Below are 12104 nucleotides of genomic sequence, written 5' to 3' on the forward strand. Positions count from 1 at the left end.
ATTGAAAAACCGGAGGCGGTAGGCATACCACCGCATACCGTCTCACTTCGATCACTGTTCAGATTTCTCACGACTCAGTTAGAATGGAAAGGAAAACATTAATTCAAAATTCCTTTGGCCATAGGGTGGTTGCTTTTTTAAAAAAAATCAGTTTTTAAAAAAAAAAAAAATCCGTTCTAAGGAGTTTACCTGAAATAACAAGAAAACATAGGAAAATATTGGTTTCAGTTGCTACTTCAAACATAAACCTAACTAAAGGGATGGGGATTATGGTTGTACTTACTTTCCCTAACCCCTTTCTTCCTTAAAATACCAGTACAAAACACTAATACTGTGTATTTAAGTTTTATGAACAAAACAGATGGTTCCATTTATTAAAAATCACTCTGTATGAAATAAGAATTCTGTGTTATACGATTACACAGAAATAGGCGCCTTTCACCAGAAGATTAAGAGAAAATGGAATAAGCTCAGTCACCCTGAACTGAAATGGGACATTGGAAGAAGTATACATTACTAATTATTACTAAACTCGTCGTTAGGCATTGTTTTTAAAATTTGGTGGTTAATCTTATCATATGAAAGACATTGTTAACTTAAGGTGTATGATATTACTTTAGCATGTTCAAAATAAAGCACTTGGCAATAAGTAAGTAATTATGAAATGATACATTTCCACATATTGAAAGTTTAGGGTTCAGTGTTCAGTATAGTTTTACACTAAATATCGTAAAGGTAGAGTGAAAGAGAGGAAGATGTTTAATTTTGCGGCTCTTCCATTTGGTGATGCCCTAATTCATTAGAAATCGTGTCTTCTGTAAGGGTATTGACATCCAATGAAGCTCATATGAACCGAAACGAGGAAACAAGTAAATTCCGTTGCGTCTTTTATCCTTTAGCTTTAGTGTTGAATCAATTGACATTGCGAACAGTTCAGCATAACGGAAGCAACTGAGATGGGGGAGAGAATGCATCTTTTTCTTTTGTATCATAGTTAATTAAACAAATAAAAGCAATTTAAAATATTTAGAGGGAAAGGTCTTCCTAGAACAAAATTCGAAGTAGTAATGATTTTGTGCTGCGAAGTGTATCAAATAACTATACCACTAATTCGACCACATATGTTGTTGATACTCTGTAAGTAGAATATTTCGTAACTTGGACAATTCTGTGGAGTCAAGGGACGTCAACTGTGTAGACATGTTTTCTATATTTAGCAGGATACTGATATTATTATTATTATTATTATTATTATTATTATTATTATTATTATTATTATTATTTAGAATAGTGTGATATCTCACAATTCATATCATTGAACCTTCACAAATCTTATCTAAAATACTTTCCACGTTCTTATCTCCGGGAATTGATGTCAGTACCATATTATCATAATTTCTTGACTACAATTTCCCAGACGAACTAATAACTTTGCTGAAGCGCACCTGTGGTGCCTGTTCCGATTTCGGTGTGTGCTCAATCTGAAGTACGTTGGTGTATGAGAGCGTTCTTGAAATTCTCTCTTTCCTATTACCTTCTTATTTTATCAGTTTTTTTCATCATGATTCACTACAATTACCATGTATCTTATTTAGTATATAGGACACAACCACTACAATATGGATTGCATTTCATTTCTCTTACTATCACAACTTTTTGCATATATAATTTTTTGAGTATTTCATTAAAATTGTTTTTATTTTAATTAGTATCTAACTGGCATGATGTATAATTTTAGTATCTTTAATGCATGACAGGTACTTGAATTTTGCAATATACATGTTTTGTAAGCATTGTGATGTTTGGAAAAATATGCTTCAGTTCGGACCTTATTGTCTGTTGTTGTCCTTGGTCGTGATAATGAGAAATATTATGGACTTCCCTTTGATTGCTGTCTTTTTTACTAACGCAAAACAATCTGGAATTTTACGTCAGCAATTGTTTATTGCTACATTAATTTCACGAACTAAGTGCATGCCACTATTGTCTTCAAATATTGTGCGTTGAATCACACATAGTTCCTGGAAATGCATGAAGTACAATATGTGAAGGAATGGAAATATTCTCCGCAGCTCTTTAGCCTTTAGTGATACACGTTTATCGTCACTCGTGTTTATCGTGTTAAGAAGGTCTCATCGCCGAAGCATCAAACATTTCAAAGCTTGTTGACGTCTTGAAGAAAAGAAAAAAAAAAAAAAAAAAAAAACAATAGGATGATCGTTGTGTGATATGCATGAAAGGCAGTACTAAACGAGATCGAAGTCATAAAATTTCAATTTACGCGAAATAGCAATAATGTTTGTTATAGACCAAGTTTTAACTTGAAGCTGTTATTTTTCTAATGGTGAAATGCGGAAGAATTCTTCAGTCGTGATCCTAAATAGGTCGCCATAACCACCTACAAATTCGTTTCGATGCTAAATTTAGAGTTCTCAGTAGTTTAAGTGCGATTCAGATAGTTTGTGGGCAAATGTGATTCAAAAAGGGATGTACGCAAAAAACAAACAAACAAACAAACCTTTCAAGGGGGAGGGGGAAGCAGAAGTGGATACGGGTAATATGTTTTAAGAGCTTCGGTTCAACTAGAGTCATAAATATTTTCCATTATGTATCTCTGGTTTACAATTTTATTATTTTTTATGAGAAAATGGCACAATAGTTCAATATAACGTTAATGCAGGTGTATCGATGGAAGCTCATAAGCATATTAAGCTAGTAAGTAATTTATTAGTTTCCGCCGTAAGAAGCATACCGGAGCGTATAGTTTTACTCCAGTTGTATGTGTATAGATGATACTTTATTTCTTGGCAACTAATGGCCGAACCTGAATGAAATGTTTACCATTGTTTAAGGCACTGGTTCTCAACCGATGTGTCGCGACACACTGGTGTGTCACGCAGTCCCCTAAGGTGTCGCGAAGTTTTAGAATCTGAAGATCATGAAGAATTTAATAATTAGTTAAAATCGAGACAGACTGTACTTGCCAATACCTCCAGCTGTAGCAATAATTCTCAGTACTATATAGAGTCCTTAAAAAAAAAAAAACTAATTGGTTTCACTATTATAATAGATATTATTATTATTATTATTATTATTATTATTATTATTATTATTGATAAAAAATATCAAACAAATGTGTCACGATGTCCTAGACGTTCAGTAAAGTGTGTCGTTAGTCAAAAAAGGTTGAGAACCGCTGGTTTAAGGAATAAAGACCCTGCATTTATGACCAAGCTCGGCCATGGACAGGGTCGGCTTGCAAGTGGTATTTTATTTTTTCGCTAACTAATAGCTGGATCCAAACGAAATTTAGTAGGCAAGTAGCCCGGCAACAGAAGTTGTGTTCCACAGCTTTTCACGTTGGAGGTTTCTAAGTTCGATTGAGTTGATTTTGAGTCCAACGTCCCTTTCAGCAGCGAGGCTATATAAGACGGGACCCACTGATTAACGTAGAATCCGAACCACACGAGCTCCCTCCGGGAATCGAACCCAGATCTTCCACGCCAGAGGCGTATGCTAACCGCTTAGTCACGGAGGATCTAGTTTACCGGTCGTATTCCGCTTATTATATTAATAATCGAATACTATATAAGAAATCGATATTAATATTTGTAATGAAAAGTGTTTATGGCTCTTAATTCATATTAACTGTATCCACTCCTGCTTCCAATTAAATGTCAGTGAACAAATAAGATATTCTAAAATCTGTTGCCGTTCAATCATCGTAAAAACTAAAATAAATAAAAAATACAGACATAGGTAGTATGTTGCCCGGAGAGAAGAGAATTTTATTTAATGGGCAGTATTATGATTAAAACAAACTTTTTGTGAGTTATCTATCTGTATCTTTTTCCATAGTTAGAAGCATAATAATTGATAAAGAAATAAAGGTAAAATAACAGTGTTTTGTCCCACGTTCGCACTGATCTTTCTAATCTGTATGAAATTATAATGAAGTACGAATGAACCAATGAATGTGTATCATTACTTTTTTCTGTTCTTTTGTATCAAGTATTTCTAGATTAATGAACATGACAAAGAAGCTAGTTTTATCAATAGATTTTTATTAGGTTTCAGACCTGATAAGAAAAAAATAAAACAAAATATGTTCAGAATTATATAAATTGAACGTTTGTAATATTTTATACAGAAAACGTAAGGAATTTACTGTAAGCATAAAAATATTCTTTGGAAAATATCAAACTTCTAACAGCACACGAGACAGAAGAGCTCGACTAGTTTTGAGAATTGATTATACATGATTATACAGTCAATTTGAATCTGATAAGTCGGTGCAGTGATATCATGGTGAAATGCAAGGCCCGTCGACCCTACTGTTCCTGTGAAATGGACAGTAATCTGAGATCTATCTTGGAAAAATCCGTAAATGATAGTTCGTTGGTGGGGTGGATTAAAAGACAAAAACGTAGAGACTTATCACTTATCGCAAGAAAAGTAAGTATAAATGGAAGCAGAAACAAAATACAAAAAATCCCTCATACATAAATCCCCAGTATGAATATCATGAGTGTGTAGGATGGAAGCTGAGTAGAGCACCTGATCTGTGTAACTTGCCATCGAAGCATACAATGGATGTGATATAGCCTTGTATGAAACACGTTTACCTTGTACTGTGATGACCTCAACTTCACTTCCCAGCTCCTTGAAATAAGACACTATATAATATACCCGTTATTATTTCCTCTTTTGCGAGAAGATTGCCTGTAGCCATGGGGATTGGCCTACGTTTGGATATGGCTGGGCGGTTGTTGAGATCACCAAGAATGAATTTGAAGGTTACCGAAGAACGTTGGATAGTTTCCGTGATTTATAAAAACAAAGAGTTCTCTGTTTGGAAAATTTTTAACCAGTATCAAGAATTAAAAAAAATAAAAAAAATAAAATAAAGCTTCGTATGAAAAAACTTTTTTTTTTTAATCCTGTACCTAGCTGTAAAGTAAAACAAACAGATAAATAAATAACTAAAACAAAACAGGATCACTTCGACAGTGTTTCATCAACGTTTGTTGACACTAATCGGCACACACTTGGGTAACTTAAGCACTTTAACGAAAATACATAATAGCCAGTAGTGAAAAGTGCTGGAGTAGATTTTTTAAATACAATTTAGTTTATGTTGGTTGAAGTTGATTCAAAGATATTTTATCCTGTAATCCAATGATGGTCAAATGGCGGTCTGCGAGTATATTTCGTTCAGCCTGCGATTGGGAAAATATGTGATTGGTTCTTTCAACCACATAGAGAGAGAGAGAGAGAGAGAGAGAGAGAGAGAGAGAGAGAGAGAGAGAGAGAGAGAGAGAGAGTAGTGTAGTTGTCTATTTTAATATGCCTGAATCGAGACTTTGCTTTTAACTATGAAAAGGTTTTCTTCAACTTTTTGGTTACTAAATTTGTTGTGCAAGGTAAGATTTCATAGAGTTACTTTCTATATTCATACTCCAGGCTTTAATTAGCCTAGATACATCGAACAAGAACCAGTATAAGCAGAATAAATAAAGGTGCACCAAATATGTGACTTACGCATATTCTTCATACCGTCTCCTCAGAAGAGAAGGAGAGAATTGAAAACGGACCCTAAATATGGTTCCAATTTTGTCTTTGCTTAAAGTGCAATCAACGGAAAACATGCAAACAGATAAAAAGCAGTCCAGCAGATAGATTCGCTGAAGAATATCAACCAAAGTTGACCGTGTAAACTTTATTTTTTTTTTCTTTATAAAGTAACCAAGGAAGTTCTGTCGAATTTTCACTCACCACCTTCGAACATCGATATGTCACGTAAGACGTACCTGGAAGATCAAAAATAGTTCCCATCAACATCGACGACCTTCGTCCAACGTTCTGGAAGGCCATGGGTTCCATCGCGGTAGCACTTGGTGGACCGTGAATCATTTTGCACCTCTACTAGGGATTTGAATTGGCGTCCTCTAAGGTGATTGTCCAAGGAATGGAACGGTGATAATCGGACAGTGCAGTGTCCGGGGCAGTGCAATAGTTTCCCATCCAAGGCGTAGAATGGTGTCCTGGGTCATCCTAGCTACGTGGGGCTTAGCGTTGTCCTGTAACAGGAGGACCCCTTTGCGATTCAGAAGTGCTGGTTCCAGAATTTTGAGTTTTTCTTAAACACGGCTCAACTGCTGACAGTACATAGTTGCATTGATGCTCTGATCAACTAGTAGCAGTTCCCGATGCACGATCCCGCGAGCAGTCCACCGAACACACAGGAGGACCTTCTTCTGGTGCAGTGCTGGTTCCGGCTGTTTTGGAACCGGTTCATGGCATGCTAACCAATGATGACGGCGCCGTGGAGCTTCGTATAGGACCCAGTTCTCATCACATGTTAACAGCCTGTCTAGAAATGACTCCTTCCTCAGACGAGACAGCATAGAAACACAGGTATCTGCTCACGTTGCCTTCTGGCCCGAAGTCAAAGCATGTGGGACCCAACTTGTAGTGCTTCCCAAGTTGATGGAGGTGCTGCCGAATGGTTTTTCAACTCACACTGAACTGTAGTTTCAGTTCTGCACATGTCTGACCACTGTTCGCCTCAATTGCTGCCTGAAGATGTTGGTCTTCCAGCACGTGATGCGTCTTCGAGTGTTTCGTCACTGTCCTTAAACTTGTTAAACTACCGCTGCAGCGGCCGCGGCGTTTCACCCCAGTTGGAGTTCATAGAGCGTATACGTCCTTATGACTGTATGGAGGTCCCATGTCCACTCTGTCCTTACGCAATTTCACGGTGTAACTGAACTGCTACAGCTAGATAGTATATTGGATATACCCACACCAACAACTGACCATCGTCTTATCGCCATTTGCATTCAACTCACGGTATGAGGACCAGTTGAACGCAGACCCCCACAAAAAGCAATAGAACTTTCTTGGTTATCTAATTCATATATAGACATATGGTGACTGGTTCACTTGATACCGCGTCCAATTCCAAACAGAATATATTTTGTATAATTGTTATCATGTTCTTTGATCTATACGAGATAATCTTGCACAAAACTTCCTCCCAACAATCTTTCACTCTTTTCCAGCTCTCATAAATTGGTGATTTGAAACAAACAGTGCTTGAAGCAACACGTAAAATTTATTTGTATGCATATTTTAGAATTGCTAAAGAGTAGTTATAGTAAATTGGAATGTCTCCAAATTTTGAGTGAAAAAATGCATAGAATGTAGAACGCTCATCTTTGATTTGAGGGGTTCCTCGTTCCATTTGAAGCCGTTTGCAATGATGTACACAGAAGTTCAAGAGAGGTTCAAATTCCCAAGTTCTTGTAATTTCAGGTGTTTGTATACATTTCAATATAGTAAATGTTTATTTTTGCGTAGTATCTTGCTCGAGGAAAGTTAAATTCCCGAATCCCCGTGCATACACCACTGGTCATTTGAGTTAGTGACAAGTTCTGCCAGTTCTTTCAGCTCGCTCTTTTTCACCTGCTCTTTCGTGGACATTCACTTGTGCAATTATTATTTGTTTCTTTTAATCTGAAGTCTTAATCAGAAGACTTTGGGGAAAAAAAAAACTTAATTTCATTAAACGATATTCTGTACTTCATTTATTTTTCTAAGTACTAAAGTTAATATAGGAGCATATCTTTAGACGAAGGTTGCCAGACGTCCCTATTTCCTAGTGACAGTCCCCAATCTTTAATGCGTTTTATCAGTGTGCTTTTATGTAGTGTGATTCATTGAAAAAAAAAAAAAATCTCGTAACCTTATCTTACACTAAAGTGCAACTTACCAAACAAGTTCAAACTGAGTCAGAGGCATTTATCTTGTGTAATAATCTTCAGACATAGATAAGTTAAAAAAAAAAAAAAAAAAAAAAAAAAAAAAAAAAAAAAAAACGGTACTGTTCCAAGTTTTACTTGTAGCCATTTAAAGATGATGGATACAATGTATTTAGTCTAACCATCAGCACTTATAGTGAATGCTAATATTTTTTCGAATGACCTATTTGTCAAAATCATAAAAGTTTTACTGTTCTTAAATGTGAAAGGAGGGGCGTTGATCTCAGAAATCGTGTTTCGCTGTTAAGAAATTGCGTTTTGTATGTATAGCAAATAGCATTTCGCCTTGTGAAAGTTTGTTTGCAAAGATAGCCGATTGATAAGATTTGCCTTTATTTGTTAGAATGTAAGACTAGAAAACATGAGAAGGGCGGCGTTGATATGAACGTCATATTATTCTCTTCCTCCTTCAAATGAGACGCTTGCTTTGTTTTTCTTTCTTTCTTCATTCGATTCGGAGTGCATGCACGGCTGGGTGAAAGGCTCTTCTTTTGTAGTGCAATGACCGAACGGCCGCTGACACCGGATCATTGCAACCACATCCTATCCATACGTCCAACTAAGTTCACTTTTCATTGGTCACAAAAATTCTTTTTGCATTGCCTGTTAGTAGTGCCACGTTGATGAGTCCAGAGTGAAAACTAGTTCCTTAGTAGAAATTATCCGGAAGTACCTGGTGAACGTTTTCTTAAGCACATTGTTCTGTTACTATTATTATTTTAAGACAGAAAGAATGTATTGTCAGGAGAAACTTACACAATTTGTTTGCTACTCTCTGGATATCGTGCTAATAGTGGAGGATTAGAGAATAACTTTACTTGTTATACTGTGTAATTAATTGTCTTCTGGCACTTCCTAGCTGCGTAAGGAAATCCGATTTGTTTCTACTTTTACTTTAAGTTTACATCCTTAGGTTCAATAACCGTATTTTTATATATATTTGATTGTTAATTGGAGTATACAGTGATGCACAATGCAGAAGTGCAACGTTGAACCAAAAGGAGCTTCATAGGGTAGGGTGTAAGTTGAGGGGAACCGGCAAAGCCTTCCTGAGATATGACAAGCGTTTTGCAAAGAGATGAGTGAAATAAATGCTTCGTCACCACTTGTGTACCTGTATTGTTATTGTTTACAGCATACTTGAGGTTTCATTTCCAAAAAAATTATATCTAGGTAGAAATGATGCAGCACAGTAACCAGAAGTAATAGTAAGTTCTTGTAAATGTAATGCTGCTCATTATTGTAATTTCCATGTCACAGATAAAACATACATAGACCAAGAGAATAGTGGCATTGTTTAGGGGGGGGGGGGTTATGGGTTTTACCTTCTTCTCGGAAAATGCTCAAGATAATCATCTTGTTTGAGCATTTAAATGTTATTATTTTTTATTTATTTATTATTTATTTATTTTTACAGAATTCTGTGCTTATTTCAAAGTACCTTTTTTTTTCAGATATAGTATGGCTATGATATAGAGAGGAATAATATAATAGTATATAGAGCTCTGATTACTGTTTGGGCAGAAGGAACCCATCTCACATGCGAGTTCACATAGCATTCTCTCTCTTTTTGTTCCTCTCCAACTAGTAGCTTTCATGCAAGCAGTTTTGCGTATATACAAGATACTCATAACATTAACACAACAGCTTGAATTTCCGCTCTTGACAGATTTTTATCACCAATTAATATTTCTCGAGTATATGTTTATCCAGTTCGACGTACCCGAATAGATTTTCCACACATTCTGTGTAGTTCAAAACAGCATGTTGCTATAGACCATGGTAATCTACTAGTTAATTATACGTCACTACATCAACTATTTACATTATACAGTCACATTTACCCCCATATTATATATATTATGTTAATTGCCGTACTTATCGCGCCGACTGCTTTTCATTATCTATTTGTCAGTGCGCGAGTAGTATCTAGATAATAAATTGAATATATACCTATATCCAGTGCCATTTTTTCAACTTCTAAGCTGGCTCTGTATAGATTATATTTTTATCTCACAAACATCTTGTAATGTTTTAATTTGGTTGGTTGGTTAGATTGAAGCTGAACGTCTTTTTCAGCAGCGAGGCTATATCAGGCGGGGATATATAGCTTAACATGAGATCTGAACCACATGTTTTCTCACCGAGAATTGAATCTACTAACCATGTAGTCACAAGGGAGCTCTATATTTTAATTCTATTAAAGGAAAGTAAAGTATAAAAGATTGATAAACTAGCACTTTTTAATTTTGTTCCACTTTCTGTACCTGTTTGTAGAAATATTTAGTCTGGTCGTAAACATTACCTTTTGTCTTCCCTGACACTAGTACTTTCCATTTACGTACAACTGTTCTATTAATGATGATAGTCTAAAACCAGTAAGCTTAATTGCTTTATGTCTTCCCTAGATGTAGTTTTTTCCTTTCCCACAACATTCGGGTGGTTAGTTGATTGAAGTTTGTGTCTTTCAGCACCGAGGCTGTATGTTACTGCTATTATACAATTAACATAAAGACACAAAAGTAGATATTAAATCCAGATATCTAATCCCATTGCCTACTTTTAAAAAATAGCTTATGCTATCTGATATCATATGATAAATAATAGTAATATATTATATAACCCATAAATAAAAATCCAAAATCTGACCTAAGCACCAAAATAATAATAATTTGTTAGTTTCGGGTAAGTTTCGAGTATATATCATTGCCTTCCTCAGTTATGTCTGTCTGATGAAGGTAATGATATTTGCTGAAACTATAACACAAGTTAATATTTTTTAGGTCAAATTTTGGATTTTTATTTAAAGTTTATAGATTACATCGGAAGCTAGAATGTGCGCAATACATATAGAATCATTAACGTTTAAGATTATAAAATTTGTGGCACTGGTCTTTTCATTTATATAACTTATTGCTAGGAAGAGATTTTAAAAGTTCTGTTGTTCATCCAGCAGTTGGTCAGTTCTTAACATTAATCATACAATTAACCTGTTACGAAATGTCATTATAATGGTATTCTGATAAGAACTATGCGGAAACTTACACAAACCTTTGACATAGGAAGCGTGGCAAGAGCTCTGTGTACCGAACTATTTAAGGTGAAACTACCGTTGCAAAGTCAGCGTGCTCACTTCATCAAAAACCTGCAATCTCACACTTCCGATGCTACTGGGTCGTTCACGTCCAGTAAGCTGATGGTTGGATTAAGAATGACAAGTGTGTTATTGTTGTGATAGAATGTTGTTTCAGTATATCCAACAATTCAGTCTGTTTCGCCCCAAAGCTAAAATAGCTGGATAGTCCTAGCATCGTTGCCGCTGTACGTACGTGTAAGTTATATTACAATCGCATGCGTGTTATGTGATATTTTAACAGAATCACGCAACTACTAAAGATACTGACACGAAACATTCGGATAACATATTTTATGTACTTGATGCAGGTTAAGTCGTCTCATTGATGACTTTTTGCTTCGAGACAATGCACTGCGGTCAGTGAACTTTCTCTTGTCTTTTCTCATCAATTTTTACGTAAGTAATGATACAATAGTATATACACACAATATTTTGTATTTCATAAAGAGTTGAGTTGAGTTGTTGATTTTGAGTTTAACGTCCCGTTCAGCAGCGAGGCTATATGAGACGTGGACCTACTGATTAACGTGGAATCCGAACCACATGAGTATTTCATAAAGAGAAATATAATAAGTTATCCTATAAGTTTATTTTCGACTTGGGGAACTTTCTGTGTTGAAACATAGAGTGGTAGAAATTTTAAATGATCATGTTATTAAACGAGATTTTCCCTTACGGTTTGCTGGTTTGGAATCCATTTCAAATATCATCTTGTTACGTGGATGTTTTTGCTTGTATTACACTAGTTACAATACTTCTATTTATTCACAAAGTATGACATGTTACTGTATTTTATACCAATCGTCATTCCTCTCATCTCGATTCCGAAGTTTTCAACTTGTTTATTTTCTATCGTAAACTGCAAACATGAAATTTAGCACAGTTCTGTGAGGATTTGTTTTATCCTAAGCTATTCGCATAATACTAACATTTATTTTCTGCGAATACTTGTGAAAATGTTCAGGAAGCAATTGCGTTTGGGTTGTTGAGTCATAGAATGCAGGCGGAAACAAATCAATTATTACCTTATACGAACGAACAACTTGTAATAGCTATTCAGATTAGAAATTGTTTTATATCTCTGTGGATTACATGTTTACGAAACGTTTTCGTGAAGAAGTAAATAGAATAAAAGGATAATTGAA

The 12104-nt window shown here is 35.4% G+C and overlaps 1 protein-coding gene across 4 annotated transcripts in view; it reads left to right on the plus strand.

The window, feature by feature from the left end:
* rdx (BTB/POZ and MATH domain-containing protein rdx) overlaps nt 1-12104 on the plus strand; it is a 574233-nt gene that overhangs the window by 536778 nt on the left and 25351 nt on the right. The window lies entirely within an intron of this gene.

The sequence above is a fragment of the Thermobia domestica genome, unplaced genomic scaffold (assembly GCF_964235325.1).
Source record: "Thermobia domestica unplaced genomic scaffold, izTheDome1.hap1.1 HAP1_SCAFFOLD_93, whole genome shotgun sequence".
Lineage (NCBI taxonomy): Eukaryota > Metazoa > Arthropoda > Insecta > Zygentoma > Lepismatidae > Thermobia > Thermobia domestica.